At 44.0% G+C, this 18,164-nt stretch overlaps 7 non-coding genes across 7 annotated transcripts; all 7 read right to left on the bottom strand.

The window, feature by feature from the left end:
• Positions 1-5,244: 5,244 nt before the first annotated feature.
• Positions 5,245-5,426, bottom strand: LOC141231446 (U2 spliceosomal RNA). The gene has a single exon (XR_012297841.1). It is a non-coding gene; the product is annotated as a U2 spliceosomal RNA (small nuclear RNA).
• Positions 5,427-11,419: 5,993 nt separating this feature from the next.
• On the bottom strand, positions 11,420-11,610 carry LOC141231260 (U2 spliceosomal RNA). Its single transcript, XR_012297672.1, has one exon. It is a non-coding gene; the product is annotated as a U2 spliceosomal RNA (small nuclear RNA).
• A 1,115-nt stretch (positions 11,611-12,725) lies between these two features.
• Positions 12,726-12,916, bottom strand: LOC141231249 (U2 spliceosomal RNA). The gene has a single exon (XR_012297659.1). It is a non-coding gene; the product is annotated as a U2 spliceosomal RNA (small nuclear RNA).
• A 1,115-nt stretch (positions 12,917-14,031) lies between these two features.
• Positions 14,032-14,222, bottom strand: LOC141231325 (U2 spliceosomal RNA). Its single transcript, XR_012297737.1, has one exon. It is a non-coding gene; the product is annotated as a U2 spliceosomal RNA (small nuclear RNA).
• A 1,115-nt stretch (positions 14,223-15,337) lies between these two features.
• LOC141231336 (U2 spliceosomal RNA) lies at positions 15,338-15,528 on the bottom strand. The gene has a single exon (XR_012297748.1). It is a non-coding gene; the product is annotated as a U2 spliceosomal RNA (small nuclear RNA).
• Positions 15,529-16,643: 1,115 nt separating this feature from the next.
• On the bottom strand, positions 16,644-16,834 carry LOC141231335 (U2 spliceosomal RNA). Its single transcript, XR_012297747.1, has one exon. It is a non-coding gene; the product is annotated as a U2 spliceosomal RNA (small nuclear RNA).
• Positions 16,835-17,949: 1,115 nt separating this feature from the next.
• Positions 17,950-18,140, bottom strand: LOC141231238 (U2 spliceosomal RNA). Its single transcript, XR_012297646.1, has one exon. It is a non-coding gene; the product is annotated as a U2 spliceosomal RNA (small nuclear RNA).
• Between the last annotated feature and the right edge of the window lie 24 nt (positions 18,141-18,164).

The following is an 18,164-nucleotide window of genomic DNA, read 5'->3' as shown; positions in this document are numbered from 1 at the left end:
CCATTTTGGAGTTCCATAAAAACATAAAGATCATCCTAGTCATTTTTTTAATTAAAACATCAGAGGGGGGGTACACCATAGCTATATACAGTATGAGGGGTAACAACACTGATTTTATAATTAAAATTTTCCCCTCCATTGTTAGGGACCTCAAACCCCAAAATGATATTTTCTTTGACATTTTTTCTATGACATTCTCCCAGCTTTGAGTTCCCACATTCTCCTCGTTAAAAACAACTCCAAGAATTTTTACATTGTCTCGTTTTATAGTGAGCTGCGGGAGTTGGGCGGTGTCCCAGGATCCCAAAGTCAGACATTCAGATTTATTTAAATTAAGTTTAAACCCGGATGCCTGGGAAAAAAATTCAATGCGCAACACCGCCCTCCGGAGGGAAGCAGGGTCCACGCACACAACTGTCACGTCATCCATGTAGCCAAAGACTCTCACATCACTGCCACCTCCGCCTGGAACAGGAACCCCTCTAATCACTTTGTCTTTCCTTATTGCGCTCAGCAGGGGCTCCATGGCGCAGATGAACAGGATGGGCGACAAGGGGCATCCCTGCTTCACTCCGGACTCAAGGGGAACTCCATCTGTTAAAAAGCCATTAAGAGAAATTTGACTAAAACAATTTTTATATAAAATCTTAATACAATTTAAAAGCATATTAGGGATACCCATTCTTTTTAAAACTCTAAAAAGAAATCTATGAGAGACTCTATCGAAAGCTTTTTCAAAATCTAGGGCTAAAAGAGCTACATTTTGACCCCGGTCTCTGGAATACCAAATTACATCCCTTAATACGTTTAAAACCTCTGAAATACTTCTGCCTGGTACACTACAAACCTGCTCAGGCTGGATTAGTTTGGCAATGACACTCCTGAGCCGGTCTGCAACCACCTTAGCAAGTACCTTGTAATCAACATTTAGGAGAGTTATGGGTCTCCAATTCGCTAGAGTACTGCGGTCACCTTTTTTATATATCAAAGACACCACTCCTCTCCTCCACGAAAATGGCAACTGTTCACAAATAAAAACTTCTTTAAAAAGCATAAAAAGGTCCTCTTTTAAAATGTCCCAAAAAGTAAGGTAAAATTCTACAGGTAGTCCGTCACACCCAGGTGCTTTACCCTTAGAGAAACTTTTAAAAACATAAAATAATTCCTCTAAAACAATATCGCGTTCTAAAAACTCCTGGTCTGTAAAATTTAACTTAAAATCGAGATCATTAAGAGCATCAGATAAAAAGGACTCATCTATACACTTTTTACTAAAAAGATGCTTATAAAAGTTAAAAGTAGCATTCAACATTCCCTGCATAGATGTTTCACCCTCTAGATTTGTGATCACTTCTCTTTTATCCATGACTTTTTTGAAGAAGAAGCGAGAGCACTTCTCCCCCTCCTCCAAGTGCTGCACTCTAGAGTTAAAAATAATCTCTTTCCCCTTTGTGTCTATGCAGTTCTGAATTTCAGTTTTTAGGCTAGCAATATCATCTCCCACCTCCACCCCTAGCTCTTTGAATTTAAAAAGTGTTTGCAGTTTGGTGTTAAGATCACTAAAACATCTTTTTTTCTCTCTAGCTTTACGTCTCCCTGCTTTTATAAAAAACATTCTGACTTTTTTTTTCAAATTTTCCCACCAGGTTACCATAGGGGCATCAGAAGGTTTTTGTCGCCGCCAGGCTTGATAGGCTTTACCAAAGTCTTGTCGAATCAGAGGGTCCTCCAGCAGGTAAGTACTTAGACGCCAGAGGCCCCTGTTGACCCTCTGTTCATCCCGGTATTCTAGATGCACCTCCAAGCCCTTATGGTCAGAAAATATATTTGATGTTAAAACACATTTTACAGGGTTAAAATCATCTGATAGGAAAATAAAATCGATCCTGGAGGACACCCCTCTTCCGGACCACGTATAACCAGGGTCCGTCGGCAGGAGTGACCTCCACGCATCGCATAATTTAAAATCAGTTATAAAATCTTTCAATAGATGACATGACTTATCCAATTTGCGTAAAGGGTCACCCCCTGCTCGTTGTTCACTAGCACAAAGACAATTAAAATCACCCCCTACGACCAGGGGAGATGACCCAGTACAGTACAATGGCAATATCCCAAATAAATTAATTCTCTCTTGCTTATCAGGGGGAGCATAAATATTCATTACACGTAGGGTAAAACCATTAAATTTAAAATGCACTAAAACCACTCTGCCTGGTACTATTTCTGTGACAGCATTTATAGTAATATTTCTCCCACGACAGAGGAAGCCCACCCCCGCTGACTTGTTGTCATTGGAGCCAGACCAGATGGAGGGCCCCAGTCTCCAATCTGTCTTGATATCATTATAATTTAGTGCATGTTGTATCCCGCATTCCTGTAATAAACATATGTCAAAGTCAGTGGTTTCTAAATACTTGAATAGAGCAGCCCTACGAACTGGGCTCTTTAATGACCTCACATTCAGTGAGACAAGTCTTATTGTGGGCATTCATAGGTCAGGGTGGTGGATCTTCCATGAGGACACCTGACTCAAAGCCCTGTATATCAAATTGCTCCAGGACATCCGGGCTAGAAGACCCAAACGACTCGATATTCTGTGAGCCGGCGGTTGCCCCCTCGTAGGTCACGGTTCCCAGCCACATTCCAGGAGACGCTGGGGATTCGACATTCCGTCTCTTTTTCGGGGCAGACTCCACTAGGTCACTGGTGCAGTCCTCCTCTTCCTCCACCTCCTCCAGGGGGGGAGACTGGTCCATCAGGACAAGATCAGCAACACAGATTTCCTGATGTTCGCCACCTAGAAGCAAAGCCCCCTCATCTGGCTGGCTAATCGCCCTGGAAGATCCTGAGGCCATCGCTGCGTGGTCCCCTGTAGCCAACCGCACAGGGGCACCACCCTCCAGCCCAACAGGATCGGTATCGGGAACCATCGATACGGAGGATACCCTCCCAGAAGGAGGACCCCCCCGCTCCGGTCCATGCGAGGTCCGCCCATCGTTAAGGGACTTCGATGCAGGTGCCGCCCCAGAGGGGCCTCCGGCTCCCTGCTCCATCCCAGCCTTCTCGCCCTTCGAACCGCCCTCCGACGCCAGCCTGCCAGTGAAGACCGGTGGGCGCATCGGCTCAGCTTCAGAAGATGCAGCTTCTGCGTAGGTCCTGGTCCTGGTCCTGTTGGGGCATCCTCGGAACATGTGCCCCGCCTCACCGCAGAGATTACATTTCCTCCCAGCGGGACAGTCCTTCATTAAATGTCCGTAACAGCTGCAATTATTGCAGCGGTCTACTTTCCTGCCCGTGCAGGACGTTTGGGTATGACCCATTTGTCCACAGTTCCTGCAACATACTGGCATTCCAGGATAAAATAAGTAGCCTCTGCTCTTACCGATTACGAAGGTTGAGGGAGGGTGTAGCATTCCTCCCACTCCACTAAGGTCCCTCTTTAGACGGGCCATATACCTTCTCTTGCCGCACCAGAAGCCTACCGCGTTCTTCACAGTACCCAGGTATCTCAGATCATCACAATAGCGGGTAAGGTAGGTCGAGATGTCTGCAGCTTCCACAAAGGGGTTCGGGAAATGCACCACGATGGGGATCTCGTCATAAGCATACAAGAGACAAAAGGTTAGTCCATCCAACTCATCTAAGTAGTTTTTCTCGTTTACCTTTTGTACGAGTTGCTGACAGCATCCCTGGCTCTTGAAGGTGATGGTGTATGTCCCCTTGTACTCGTTGTCCTGGAAGCAGAATATGTCTTCCCGCCGAAACTCCAGAACTCCAAGAAGAATCCTATGGCAGATGTAGTCCAAATTCTTCTCCATCCTCGATGCTGCTCCAACTTCAATCCTCACGGTGTTCCGCATCCGGGCATCACCCGATGAATATGTGAGCGTTGCCGGCATCCTTCACTCAGGAACGTACCGACTCTTCTCTCTGAAAGGCGCAAGCCTTCATGGGATCTCTTCCCGTTGCTCCCGGACTAATCCTTCCTCCCAATAGCAGCAGGGGGGTTAAGTCCCTCCGAAGAGGAACGATCCCCCCAGGCCGAGAGAAAGGGTACCAAGAGCACCTCACAGGCAAGACCACACAGGTAAACCTGATAGATCGTGCCAAAAGGCCGAGAAGCGATAACCAGAATTGGTTTCAAACTACGGAGCCACCCAAGGATCCTGAAAAGTCCATTTGTGGAGATGAGCTCCTGGACTCCCGTTAAGAAGACATGTTGTCAACCTCTAGATCCCTTACATGCCTGCACTTTTCGGCTTGCTGCTGCTGCAATCCACGCGTTTTAGATCTGCATAACTCCACCTCTTTAAACACAGCACCTTCACCCCCTGCTGTTCCCACCCGCCTCAACACCGTTGGAAGGGAGGAGAACCAATTAAGGCGGGGGGTGGGGTGGAACGAGCAGCTGTCTACCCTTAGCAGGAGGGCTCCTGATTACATACCTCTCCTGCTGCTGCTGCTGCTGGCTGTCCAGCAGCAGACTGAAGGTGGCTGCTGCTGTGCACAGGTATATAAAGGCTCAGAGCCTATTATGACACGCGCAGCCAGCGTTCCATTGCCACATTCCATCTACTGCAGGCAGGATACCTGGCTGGCTGAATGTCGCTGAGAAGCTCACAGAGACCGCCATAAGCAACAGTTTAACAGAATGCCACAGACTAATCAACCAAACTTTTTGGGTTGGGTTCTCTTTTATAGTCTGCAGGCATTAAATGAAAGAAGTCAGTGTTCCAGCAGAAGGAGACAACGTTTCAGAAAAGGCATTGTAGCAAACCAAAAAAGAAATTTTAAGCGCAGCAGAGTAACCAGCGCACATACCTGTTAGCTCAGGTGAGTTTAAAAGGCTGCTGTTGATAACAAGGGCATTTGCTAAATAGATGGTGTGTGTGCAACAATATACTGAAAGGTCAATTATATTGTGCAGCTTATCTCACCACCTGTAGTTATTTAGGTGAAAGCTCCAAAATGCTTGCCTAATATGTCTGTTTATCCAAAAGGAAGTAAAAAGGGAGAGCTAGAAAGATAGCATTGCATCACATTACATGGCAATGCAATGCACAGTTGCTGAAGTTGAACCAAAATGAGCTTGTAATCTGGCTTCTGCAACTTTGAACATGAAAAATCCAATGAGGAGAAGAAAAGCAAAGCCAAAGAGTCCATCCCCAAATCCGACAAACAAGCAAAATGAACAAAAAACATTGAATTCAATTCTTTCTGATTTTAGAAACTGCATTAAAGAAGGGGTGCACCGGTCCTGGAGATACTGCAATACCAGGTCAATGCGTGGAGTGGACAGAGCAAGCTCTTTTTCCATCTCCCTGTTCTAAAAATCCATTTAATATATGGTCCCCAGATAGGGGACGTATCAGATATTAAACTGATAAGAACAGATTTTTTTCTTTTTCATTTTGTTCTTATATTTCAGTTGTTATTTCTCTTCTAATATTTCTCTTGCCTTATAATCTGTTCATGCTACAAGGTTCCACAGATGAAAGTTCCATAGACTCTTGGCTCTTTTTTTCCCAATTCTCTTCAGATCTAACAGGTAATAAATATATATTTCACTTAGTGCTAATTTTATGCATTCACTTTCACTTATAAAATCTCTTTTAAAAAGCAATATGTTTCGGACTTTCCATAGCGCATTCTTTATTCCATTTATCATTATCCAAATGACTCTTTCTTTTTCTTTTGATTGACATGTAAAATTTCCATATAAAACTACTTCGTGATTTAAAAACTTAAGACCAGTAACAAACTTTAAGAGACTTCCAACTTCTTTCCAGACATTTTGGGCATAAAAACAGTTCCAAAAGGTGTGTAAAACTGTTTCCTCTCTAACACAGCCTGTTCTAGGGCATCTTGCAGTATTGCACAATCCCCTTCTGTGTTGAAAAAATCTAACAGGAACACATTCTTGCACTATTGCCCATGCCAAGTCTTTATATTCATTTGTTAGATAAGGTGCATAAGTCATTCTCCAAATTCTTCCACTTTTAGTGTATGTAAAGTTTGCCACTGCTGTCATCGTTTCTTTTCTCTTTGTCTCTAGAGCCAGTCTTCTTGAATTTGACAGCATCTCCACATCTACTTCAGGTAAGTTATAAAGTCTAATTGTTTTTTCTAGTAAGACATATTGTTTTGGCGGTGTAATTAGGACAGGAGAATTTGGGGGCAATGTTATCCACTTTCTTTTCCTAAAGATATCTCCAGCTGCATATCTTAAGTAGAAAGACCAATGAGTTCTTAGATTGGTCATTTTGAAGCAAAAACTAAAGAACTTTAGGTACAAAATTTTTTTGATATTTGGGATATTCTTTCCACCATATTTATGCTGCTTGTACATTGTCTCTCTTCGAACCTTCTCCATTTTTGATCCCCACAGAAAAAGAAAAATTTGTCTCTGGAGAAACTTTACTGTGTTCTCATTCGGGGGGTACACCATACTTAAAAACAACATTATCGGCAACAACAAAGACTTAATGATCAAGTTTTTACCTTCCATTGATAATTTTCTGAGTTTCCATAAACTTATCTTCTTTTGCATTTTCTCCTTCACCAACTGCCAACTTTCTTCTCCATCATTCTTTTTTGTAAACACAACACCTAAAATTTTGATCTTATCACTTCTTATTTTAAGTTGAGGAATCTGCGCATCTGACCAATCACCGAATCCAAGACATTCGCTCTTCTCCAAGTTCAGTTTGAAGGCAGATGCTAAACAGAAAAAATCAGTAGTTCTTACTGCTCTTCTCAGCGATTGTTCTGAGTCGCACAGGATCGTGATGTCATCCATGTACCCCAGTGACTTAGTACTTAGTCCATTTCCACCTGGTATGGGTACACCTTTCACCATCTTATCTTTCCTCAACATTGCCAGTAGAGGCTCGATTGCGCAGATAAAGAGCAGAGGCGAAAGTGGGCATCCTTGTTTGACGCCCGACTTTAGAACAACTTCTGAAGATAAAAAACCATTAATTAAAATCCTGCTAAAACTTCCATCATATAAAAGTGCAATGTGCTTAATAAAAACATCCGGGAATTTCATTTTCTTTAACACAGAATACAGGTACTTATGAGAGACTCTGTCGTACGCTTTCTGGAAATCAAGGGACAGAAGAGCTAGCTTTTGCTTCCTCTCTTGCTGATACCAAATTGCGTCCCGTATAATATTCAAGTTTTCTGCAATTGTACGACCAGGCACACCACATACCTGATCAGGATGCACGACCTTCTCTATCACCTTCTTCATTCTGTTCACCATGATTTTTGCCATAATTTTATAATCTACGTTGAGTAACGTGATTGGTCTCCAGTTCTCTAGATTAGTCTTATCTCCTTTTTTAAAAAGCAGGGTGACCACACCACTTCTCCAAGATTCAGGCAATTTGTCACATAAAAAGACAGCTTTAAAAATCTCAAACAGGTCGTCTTTTAAAATCTCCCAAAAAGTAAGATAAAATTCAATTTGTAGTCCGTCAGTACCCGGTGTTTTTCCTCTAGAAAAGCTTTTGATTGCACTTAGCAGTTCTTCTTCACAGATATCTTCAATCAAGAACTCTTGATCTTGCTTTTCAAGGTGATTCTGCAATGAATTAAGAGCATCAGGTAAAAAATCAGCGTCAATTTTCTTTTCGCTAAAAAGATTTTGATAAAAAGTTTGCGCTTTGTCCAACAGTCCATCTTTAGTTGTTTCACCATCAAGTTCTTTAATTAATTCTTTGGGTTCTAAAGATTTTTTGAAAAAGAACCTGGAACATGTTTCATTTTTTTCCATATGTTCTACCTTGGCGTTGAAAATTGTTTCTTTGCCTTTCTGTTCAATTGCTTTTTTAATGTCTTCTTTGACTTGTAAAATAACATCCTCCATATCTATCCCTGCATTTCTGAGTTTGTAACCTGTTTGCAGTTTTGTATTCAGGTCTTTAAACCATTTCTGATTCTGTCTGGCCTTCCTTTTGCCAGCTAAGAGAAAAAAATGTCTAATTTGAGACTTCACATACTCCCACCATTCTAGAATTCTTTTGTAATAATGTTTTTTCCCCTGTAGTTTTTTATAAAATTTCAAAAATTCCTCTTTTATACTTTCATCTTCCAGCAGCAGAGTGTTCAACTTCCAGACACCTCGCCCTTTCTCTAGACTGGGCAATTCCAAGTGAGTAATTAACGTTTTGTGGTCAGAAAAGATGTTACCTGTTAGATCCACTTTATTCACTTTAAAACTCTGTGATGTCAGAACAAAGTCAATTCTTGATTTTAGAAGATTGTTCTCCCAAGTGTATCCTGGTTCAGAGGTATTCTTTACTCTCCAGACATCATTCAGGCAAGTATCGTCGATTAGATTTTTTAACTGCATCTCAGTTTTGTCTTTCCTTCTAGTACCTGATGTCCTATTTTCATCAGACCGGATACAATTGAAGTCACCGCCAACCACAGTTGGTGTAGGACCAGGTATAAAGAGTTTGATGATATCTAATAAACTGGATCTTTCCTCTTTAATCGGAGATGCATAAACATTAATCAGCTTGAACTCGGATCCACAGTAACTCACATTAACAACTAGTGCACGTCCAGGTTCAACTTCAGTGAACGAGGTAACCTTAAAGTCTTTGTTTTTAAACAGGACGCCAACACCAGTAGCACGCGATCCATTTTCACCGGACCAGATGGAAGGTCCGTTCGCCCAATCTTCCCTTAGTTTGTTATAGTTAGGGTCATGGTCAATGCCGCATTCTTGAAGTAAAAAAATATCAGCATCTAAAGTCATCAGGTAAGAAAATAAAGCAGCTCTCTTGACAGAGCCCTTTAAACTCCTCACATTTAGTGAGGCAATTTTGAGTGTAGCCATAAATCATTTAAACAGAGCTTGAGTCCGTATCTGACATGAATCCGACCGGGGTAGAGGGACCCGCAGAAACGTCCGTGTCTGAGAATTCCTCGATGTTCACCGGATCAGATGGGTTTACAGGTTTAGGAACTGAGATGATCGGTTTAGGTGAGTAATTAGGGAGGACTATTTTCAAACGCCCAGCAGGTCTTTTGCTGGCGCTCTCTCCCTTAAACAAACTCGACTTCTCCTTTTTCCTTTTCCTCAAAACCTCCACGTCAATGTTAATCTCCTCCTCCTCCTCCTCACCACCAGCCTCCTTAGAAGACTCCTCTCCCATCTCCACTTCAGACTCAGCTGGATTCTCCTCCACCACATGACCATCTGGACTCTCCGACCAATCCTTGAGAACAATGCTATCCCCAGGCGGGTCCCCAGCAGTGTCCTTGGGCGGATCCCCAGAAGGGTTCCCGGGAGGGTCCTTGGATTTGTCTGTTTGTTCTTCAGGACTGGACCGCTTCGGAGGGGCTCCCCCCCGAGCTGCATCTGCATAGCTGAAGGTCTTTTTTCTCAACGGACAATCCCGAAAAGAGTGCCCAGGGATACGGCAGATATTACAGATCATCTGATTTGGGCAGTTCAGAGTGACATGTCCTTTTTGATAGCACTTCTTGCAAAGAGCGTTCTCCTCCTTGCAGCTCTCAAAGGAATGCCCAAAGTCCATACATTTTCTGCAGAAGATAGGCATCCCTGGAGAGAAGAGTCTTCCTCTCTCTCTGCCAATCAGGAAGCTCTGAGGCGGATGAATGAGTCCACCAATTCCCAAACCTTCTCTCAGCTTCACGATGAACTTGTATTTTCCGGTCCACAACCTCTCAGAGTTCATGATTTTGTGAGAAAAGTGGACCTCAGAGCAATAGTTATGCAGAAACGCAGCCACATCCTTTTCAGAGACATGCGGATTGCTCATATGAACCCCCACAGACTTCTCTTCTGCCAGGCAGAGGGTCACAAAACACAGTCCTTTAAGATCTTCCTCCTGAAGTCTCAGCTTGATCTGATGGTAAAAATTCTGAGATGCCACTTCAGAGGTCAGGGTAAGCACAAAGCGTCCAGGAGCATCTTGAAGTGCCAGAATGTTCTCCCTTTTCACCTGCAGGATCTCAAGCAGGACCTTCCTCACGAAGAAAGACAGGGAGAACTTGTCACGGGCTCGCTCTTCAACTTCAATCTTGAAAGAGTTCTTGATCTTCAAGTCGCCAGCTCCAGCAGAACGGAGAGTAGCCGATGTCGCCATCGCCATATTCAGATAAGTCGATCGCCTTCTTGGTTCTCTTCAGCACGCACACCCCCTATAGCAGCAGGAGGCTTAAGACAGTAGAACTGCCGATGCCTCAAGGCAGAGGATGCGATAGGCTTTGGAGTCTTCCAGCAACAACACTTGGTCGTAGCCAAAAGGCCGAGAAGCGATAACCAGAATTGGTTTCAAACTACGGAGCCACCCAAGGATCCTAAAAAGTCCATTTGTGGAGATGAGCTCCTGGACTCCCGTTAAGAAGACATGTTGTCAACCTCTAGATCCCTTACATGCCTGCACTTTTCGGCTTGCTGCTGCTGCAATCCACGCGTTTTAGATCTGCATAACTCCACCTCTTTAAACACAGCACCTTCACCCCCTGCTGTTCCCACCCGCCTCAACACCGTTGGAAGGGAGGAGAACCAATTAAGGCGGGGGGTGGGGTGGAACGAGCAGCTGTCTACCCTTAGCAGGAGGGCTCCTGATTACATACCTCTCCTGCTGCTGCTGCTGCTGGCTGTCCAGCAGCAGACTGAAGGTGGCTGCTGCTGTGCACAGGTATATAAAGGCTCAGAGCCTATTATGACACGCGCAGCCAGCGTTCCATTGCCACATTCCATCTACTGCAGGCAGGATACCTGGCTGGCTGAATGTCGCTGAGAAGCTCACAGAGACCGCCATAAGCAACAGTTTAACAGAATGCCACAGACTAATCAACCAAACTTTTTGGGTTGGGTTCTCTTTTATAGTCTGCAGGCATTAAATGAAAGAAGTCAGTGTTCCAGCAGAAGGAGACAACGTTTCAGAAAAGGCATTGTAGCAAACCAAAAAAGAAATTTTAAGCGCAGCAGAGTAACCAGCGCACATACCTGTTAGCTCAGGTGAGTTTAAAAGGCTGCTGTTGATAACAAGGGCATTTGCTAAATAGATGGTGTGTGTGCAACAATATACTGAAAGGTCAATTATATTGTGCAGCTTATCTCACCACCTGTAGTTATTTAGGTGAAAGCTCCAAAATGCTTGCCTAATATGTCTGTTTATCCAAAAGGAAGTAAAAAGGGAGAGCTAGAAAGATAGCATTGCATCACATTACATGGCAATGCAATGCACAGTTGCTGAAGTTGAACCAAAATGAGCTTGTAATCTGGCTTCTGCAACTTTGAACATGAAAAATCCAATGAGGAGAAGAAAAGCAAAGCCAAAGAGTCCATCCCCAAATCCGACAAACAAGCAAAATGAACAAAAAACATTGAATTCAATTCTTTCTGATTTTAGAAACTGCATTAAAGAAGGGGTGCACCGGTCCTGGAGATACTGCAATACCAGGTCAATGCGTGGAGTGGACAGAGCAAGCTCTTTTTCCATCTCCCTGTTCTAAAAATCCATTTAATATATGGTCCCCAGATAGGGGACGTATCAGATATTAAACTGATAAGAACAGATACTACACTTGATCTTAGCCAAAAGGCCGAGAAGCGATAACCAGAATTGGTTTCAAACTACGGAGCCACCCAAGGATCCTGAAAAGTCCATTTGTGGAGATGAGCTCCTGGACTCCCGTTAAGAAGACATGTTGTCAACCTCTAGATCCCTTACATGCCTGCACTTTTCGGCTTGCTGCTGCTGCAATCCACGCGTTTTAGATCTGCATAACTCCACCTCTTTAAACACAGCACCTTCACCCCCTGCTGTTCCCACCCGCCTCAACACCGTTGGAAGGGAGGAGAACCAATTAAGGCGGGGGGTGGGGTGGAACGAGCAGCTGTCTACCCTTAGCAGGAGGGCTCCTGATTACATACCTCTCCTGCTGCTGCTGCTGCTGGCTGTCCAGCAGCAGACTGAAGGTGGCTGCTGCTGTGCACAGGTATATAAAGGCTCAGAGCCTATTATGACACGCGCAGCCAGCGTTCCATTGCCACATTCCATCTACTGCAGGCAGGATACCTGGCTGGCTGAATGTCGCTGAGAAGCTCACAGAGACCGCCATAAGCAACAGTTTAACAGAATGCCACAGACTAATCAACCAAACTTTTTGGGTTGGGTTCTCTTTTATAGTCTGCAGGCATTAAATGAAAGAAGTCAGTGTTCCAGCAGAAGGAGACAACGTTTCAGAAAAGGCATTGTAGCAAACCAAAAAAGAAATTTTAAGCGCAGCAGAGTAACCAGCGCACATACCTGTTAGCTCAGGTGAGTTTAAAAGGCTGCTGTTGATAACAAGGGCATTTGCTAAATAGATGGTGTGTGTGCAACAATATACTGAAAGGTCAATTATATTGTGCAGCTTATCTCACCACCTGTAGTTATTTAGGTGAAAGCTCCAAAATGCTTGCCTAATATGTCTGTTTATCCAAAAGGAAGTAAAAAGGGAGAGCTAGAAAGATAGCATTGCATCACATTACATGGCAATGCAATGCACAGTTGCTGAAGTTGAACCAAAATGAGCTTGTAATCTGGCTTCTGCAACTTTGAACATGAAAAATCCAATGAGGAGAAGAAAAGCAAAGCCAAAGAGTCCATCCCCAAATCCGACAAACAAGCAAAATGAACAAAAAACTTTGAATTCAATTCTTTCTGATTTTAGAAACTGCATTAAAGAAGGGGTGCACCGGTCCTGGAGATACTGCAATACCAGGTCAATGCGTGGAGTGGACAGAGCAAGCTCTTTTTCCATCTCCCTGTTCTAAAAATCCATTTAATATATGGTCCCCAGATAGGGGACGTATCAGATATTAAACTGATAAGAACAGATACTACACTTGATCTTAGCCAAAAGGCCGAGAAGCGATAACCAGAATTGGTTTCAAACTACGGAGCCACCCAAGGATCCTGAAAAGTCCATTTGTGGAGATGAGCTCCTGGACTCCCGTTAAGAAGACATGTTGTCAACCTCTAGATCCCTTACATGCCTGCACTTTTCGGCTTGCTGCTGCTGCAATCCACGCGTTTTAGATCTGCATAACTCCACCTCTTTAAACACAGCACCTTCACCCCCTGCTGTTCCCACCCGCCTCAACACCGTTGGAAGGGAGGAGAACCAATTAAGGCGGGGGGTGGGGTGGAACGAGCAGCTGTCTACCCTTAGCAGGAGGGCTCCTGATTACATACCTCTCCTGCTGCTGCTGCTGCTGGCTGTCCAGCAGCAGACTGAAGGTGGCTGCTGCTGTGCACAGGTATATAAAGGCTCAGAGCCTATTATGACACGCGCAGCCAGCGTTCCATTGCCACATTCCATCTACTGCAGGCAGGATACCTGGCTGGCTGAATGTCGCTGAGAAGCTCACAGAGACCGCCATAAGCAACAGTTTAACAGAATGCCACAGACTAATCAACCAAACTTTTTGGGTTGGGTTCTCTTTTATAGTCTGCAGGCATTAAATGAAAGAAGTCAGTGTTCCAGCAGAAGGAGACAACGTTTCAGAAAAGGCATTGTAGCAAACCAAAAAAGAAATTTTAAGCGCAGCAGAGTAACCAGCGCACATACCTGTTAGCTCAGGTGAGTTTAAAAGGCTGCTGTTGATAACAAGGGCATTTGCTAAATAGATGGTGTGTGTGCAAAAATATACTGAAAGGTCAATTATATTGTGCAGCTTATCTCACCACCTGTAGTTATTTAGGTGAAAGCTCCAAAATGCTTGCCTAATATGTCTGTTTATCCAAAAGGAAGTAAAAAGGGAGAGCTAGAAAGATAGCATTGCATCACATTACATGGCAATGCAATGCACAGTTGCTGAAGTTGAACCAAAATGAGCTTGTAATCTGGCTTCTGCAACTTTGAACATGAAAAATCCAATGAGGAGAAGAAAAGCAAAGCCAAAGAGTCCATCCCCAAATCCGACAAACAAGCAAAATGAACAAAAAACATTGAATTCAATTCTTTCTGATTTTAGAAACTGCATTAAAGAAGGGGTGCACCGGTCTTGGAGATACTGCAATACCAGGTCAATGCGTGGAGTGGACAGAGCAAGCTCTTTTTCCATCTCCCTGTTCTAAAAATCCATTTAATATATGGTCCCCAGATAGGGGACGTATCAGATATTAAACTGATAAGAACAGATACTACACTTGATCTTAGCCAAAAGGCCGAGAAGCGATAACCAGAATTGGTTTCAAACTACGGAGCCACCCAAGGATCCTGAAAAGTCCATTTGTGGAGATGAGCTCCTGGACTCCCGTTAAGAAGACATGTTGTCAACCTCTAGATCCCTTACATGCCTGCACTTTTCGGCTTGCTGCTGCTGCAATCCACGCGTTTTAGATCTGCATAACTCTACCTCTTTAAACACAGCACCTTCACCCCCTGCTGTTCCCACCCGCCTCAACACCGTTGGAAGGGAGGAGAACCAATTAAGGCGGGGGGTGGGGTGGAACGAGCAGCTGTCTACCCTTAGCAGGAGGGCTCCTGATTACATACCTCTCCTGCTGCTGCTGCTGCTGGCTGTCCAGCAGCAGACTGAAGGTGGCTGCTGCTGTGCACAGGTATATAAAGGCTCAGAGCCTATTATGACACGCGCAGCCAGCGTTCCATTGCCACATTCCATCTACTGCAGGCAGGATACCTGGCTGGCTGAATGTCGCTGAGAAGCTCACAGAGACCGCCATAAGCAACAGTTTAACAGAATGCCACAGACTAATCAACCAAACTTTTTGGGTTGGGTTCTCTTTTATAGTCTGCAGGCATTAAATGAAAGAAGTCAGTGTTCCAGCAGAAGGAGACAACGTTTCAGAAAAGGCATTGTAGCAAACCAAAAAAGAAATTTTAAGCGCAGCAGAGTAACCAGCGCACATACCTGTTAGCTCAGGTGAGTTTAAAAGGCTGCTGTTGATAACCAGGGCATTTGCTAAATAGATGGTGTGTGTGCAACAATATACTGAAAGGTCAATTATATTGTGCAGCTTATCTCACCACCTGTAGTTATTTAGGTGAAAGCTCCAAAATGCTTGCCTAATATGTCTGTTTATCCAAAAGGAAGTAAAAAGGGAGAGCTAGAAAGATAGCATTGCATCACATTACATGGCAATGCAATGCACAGTTGCTGAAGTTGAACCAAAATGAGCTTGTAATCTGGCTTCTGCAACTTTGAACATGAAAAATCCAATGAGGAGAAGAAAAGCAAAGCCAAAGAGTTCATCCCCAAATCCGACAAACAAGCAAAATGAACAAAAAACATTGAATTCAATTCTTTCTGATTTTAGAAACTGCATTAAAGAAGGGGTGCACCGGTCCTGGAGATACTGCAATACCAGGTCAATGCGTGGATTGGACAGAGCAAGCTCTTTTTCCATCTCCCTGTTCTAAAAATCCATTTAATATATGGTCCCCAGATAGGGGACGTATCAGATATTAAACTGATAAGAACAGATACTACACTTGATCTTAGCCAAAAGGCCGAGAAGCGATAACCAGAATTGGTTTCAAACTACGGAGCCACCCAAGGATCCTGAAAAGTCCATTTGTGGAGATGAGCTCCTGGACTCCCGTTAAGAAGACATGTTGTCAACCTCTAGATCCCTTACATGCCTGCACTTTTCGGCTTGCTGCTGCTGCAATCCACGCGTTTTAGATCTGCATAACTCTACCTCTTTAAACACAGCACCTTCACCCCCTGCTGTTCCCACCCGCCTCAACACCGTTGGAAGGGAGGAGAACCAATTAAGGCGGGGGGTGGGGTGGAACGAGCAGCTGTCTACCCTTAGCAGGAGGGCTCCTGATTACATACCTCTCCTGCTGCTGCTGCTGCTGGCTGTCCAGCAGCAGACTGAAGGTGGCTGCTGCTGTGCACAGGTATATAAAGGCTCAGAGCCTATTATGACACGCGCAGCCAGCGTTCCATTGCCACATTCCATCTACTGCAGGCAGGATACCTGGCTGGCTGAATGTCGCTGAGAAGCTCACAGAGACCGCCATAAGCAACAGTTTAACAGAATGCCACAGACTAATCAACCAAACTTTTTGGGTTGGGTTCTCTTTTATAGTCTGCAGGCATTAAATGAAAGAAGTCAGTGTTCCAGCAGAAGGAGACAACGTTTCAGAAAAGGCATTGTAGCAAACCAAAAAAGAAATTTTAAGCGCAGCAGAGTAACCAGCGCACATACCTGTTAGCTCAGGTGAGTTTAAAAGGCTGCTGTTGATAACCAGGGCATTTGCTAAATAGATGGTGTGTGTGCAACAATATACTGAAAGGTCAATTATATTGTGCAGCTTATCTCACCACCTGTAGTTATTTAGGTGAAAGCTCCAAAATGCTTGCCTAATATGTCTGTTTATCCAAAAGGAAGTAAAAAGGGAGAGCTAGAAAGATAGCATTGCATCACATTACATGGCAATGCAATGCACAGTTGCTGAAGTTGAACCAAAATGAGCTTGTAATCTGGCTTCTGCAACTTTGAACATGAAAAATCCAATGAGGAGAAGAAAAGCAAAGCCAAAGAGTTCATCCCCAAATCCGACAAACAAGCAAAATGAACAAAAAACATTGAATTCAATTCTTTCTGATTTTAGAAACTGCATTAAAGAAGGGGTGCACCGGTCCTGGAGATACTGCAATACCAGGTCAATGCGTGGATTGGACAGAGCAAGCTCTTTTTCCATCTCCCTGTTCTAAAAATCCATTTAATATATGGTCCCCAGATAGGGGACGTATCAGATATTAAACTGATAAGAACAGATACTACACTTGATCTTAGCCAAAAGGCCGAGAAGCGATAACCAGAATTGGTTTCAAACTACGGAGCCACCCAAGGATCCTGAAAAGTCCATTTGTGGAGATGAGCTCCTGGACTCCCGTTAAGAAGACATGTTGTCAACCTCTAGATCCCTTACATGCCTGCACTTTTCGGCTTGCTGCTGCTGCAATCCACGCGTTTTAGATCTGCATAACTCCACCTCTTTAAACACAGCACCTTCACCCCCTGCTGTTCCCACCCGCCTCAACACCGTTGGAAGGGAGGAGAACCAATTAAGGCGGGGGGTGGGGTGGAACGAACAGCTGTCTACCCTTAGCAGGAGGGCTCCTGATTACATACCTCTCCTGCTGCTGCTGCTGCTGGCTGTCCAGCAGCAGACTGAAGGTGGCTGCTGCTGTGCACAGGTATATAAAGGCTCAGAGCCTATTATGACACGCGCAGCCAGCGTTCCATTGCCACATTCCATCTACTGCAGGCAGGATACCTGGCTGGCTGAATGTCGCTGAGAAGCTCACAGAGACCGCCATAAGCAAAAGTTTAACAGAATGCCACAGACTAATCAACCAAACTTTTTGGGTTGGGTTCTCTTTTATAGTCTGCAGGCATTAAATGAAAGAAGTCAGTGTTCCAGCAGAAGGAGACAACGTTTCAGAAAAGGCATTGTAGCAAACCAAAAAAGAAATTTTAAGCGCAGCAGAGTAACCAGCGCACATACCTGTTAGCTCAGGTGAGTTTAAAAGGCTGCTGTTGATAACAAGGGCATTTGCTAAATAGATGGTGTGTGTGCAACAATATACTGAAAGGTCAATTATATTGTGCAGCTTATCTCACCACCTGTAGTTATTTAGGTGAAAGCTCCAAAATGCTTGCCTAATATGTCTGTTTATCCAAAAGGAAGTAAAAAGGGAGAGCTAGAAAGATAGCATTGCATCACATTACATGGCAATGCAATGCACAGTTGCTGAAGTTGAACCAAAATGAGCTTGTAATCTGGCTTCTGCAACTTTGAACATGAAAAATCCAATGAGGAGAAGAAAAGCAAAGCCAAAGAGTCCATCCCCAAATCCGACAAACAAGCAAAATGAACAAAAAACATTGAATTCAATTCTTTCTGATTTTAGAAACTGCATTAAAGAAGGGGTGCACCGGTCCTGGAGATACTGCAATACCAGGTCAATGCGTGGAGTGGACAGAGCAAGCTCTTTTTCCATCTCCCTGTTCTAAAAATCCATTTAATATATGGTCCCCAGATAGGGGACGTATCAGATATTAAACTGATAAGAACAGATACTACACTTGATCTTAGCCAAAAGGCCGAGAAGCGATAACCAGAATTGGTTTCAAACTACG

The sequence above is a fragment of the Phyllobates terribilis genome, unplaced genomic scaffold (genome assembly GCF_046119375.1).
Source record: "Phyllobates terribilis strain yellow unplaced genomic scaffold, ASM4611937v1 Scaffold_505__1_contigs__length_1300667, whole genome shotgun sequence".
Lineage (NCBI taxonomy): Eukaryota > Metazoa > Chordata > Amphibia > Anura > Dendrobatidae > Phyllobates > Phyllobates terribilis.
This window is presented reverse-complemented; position numbering and strand designations above follow the sequence as displayed.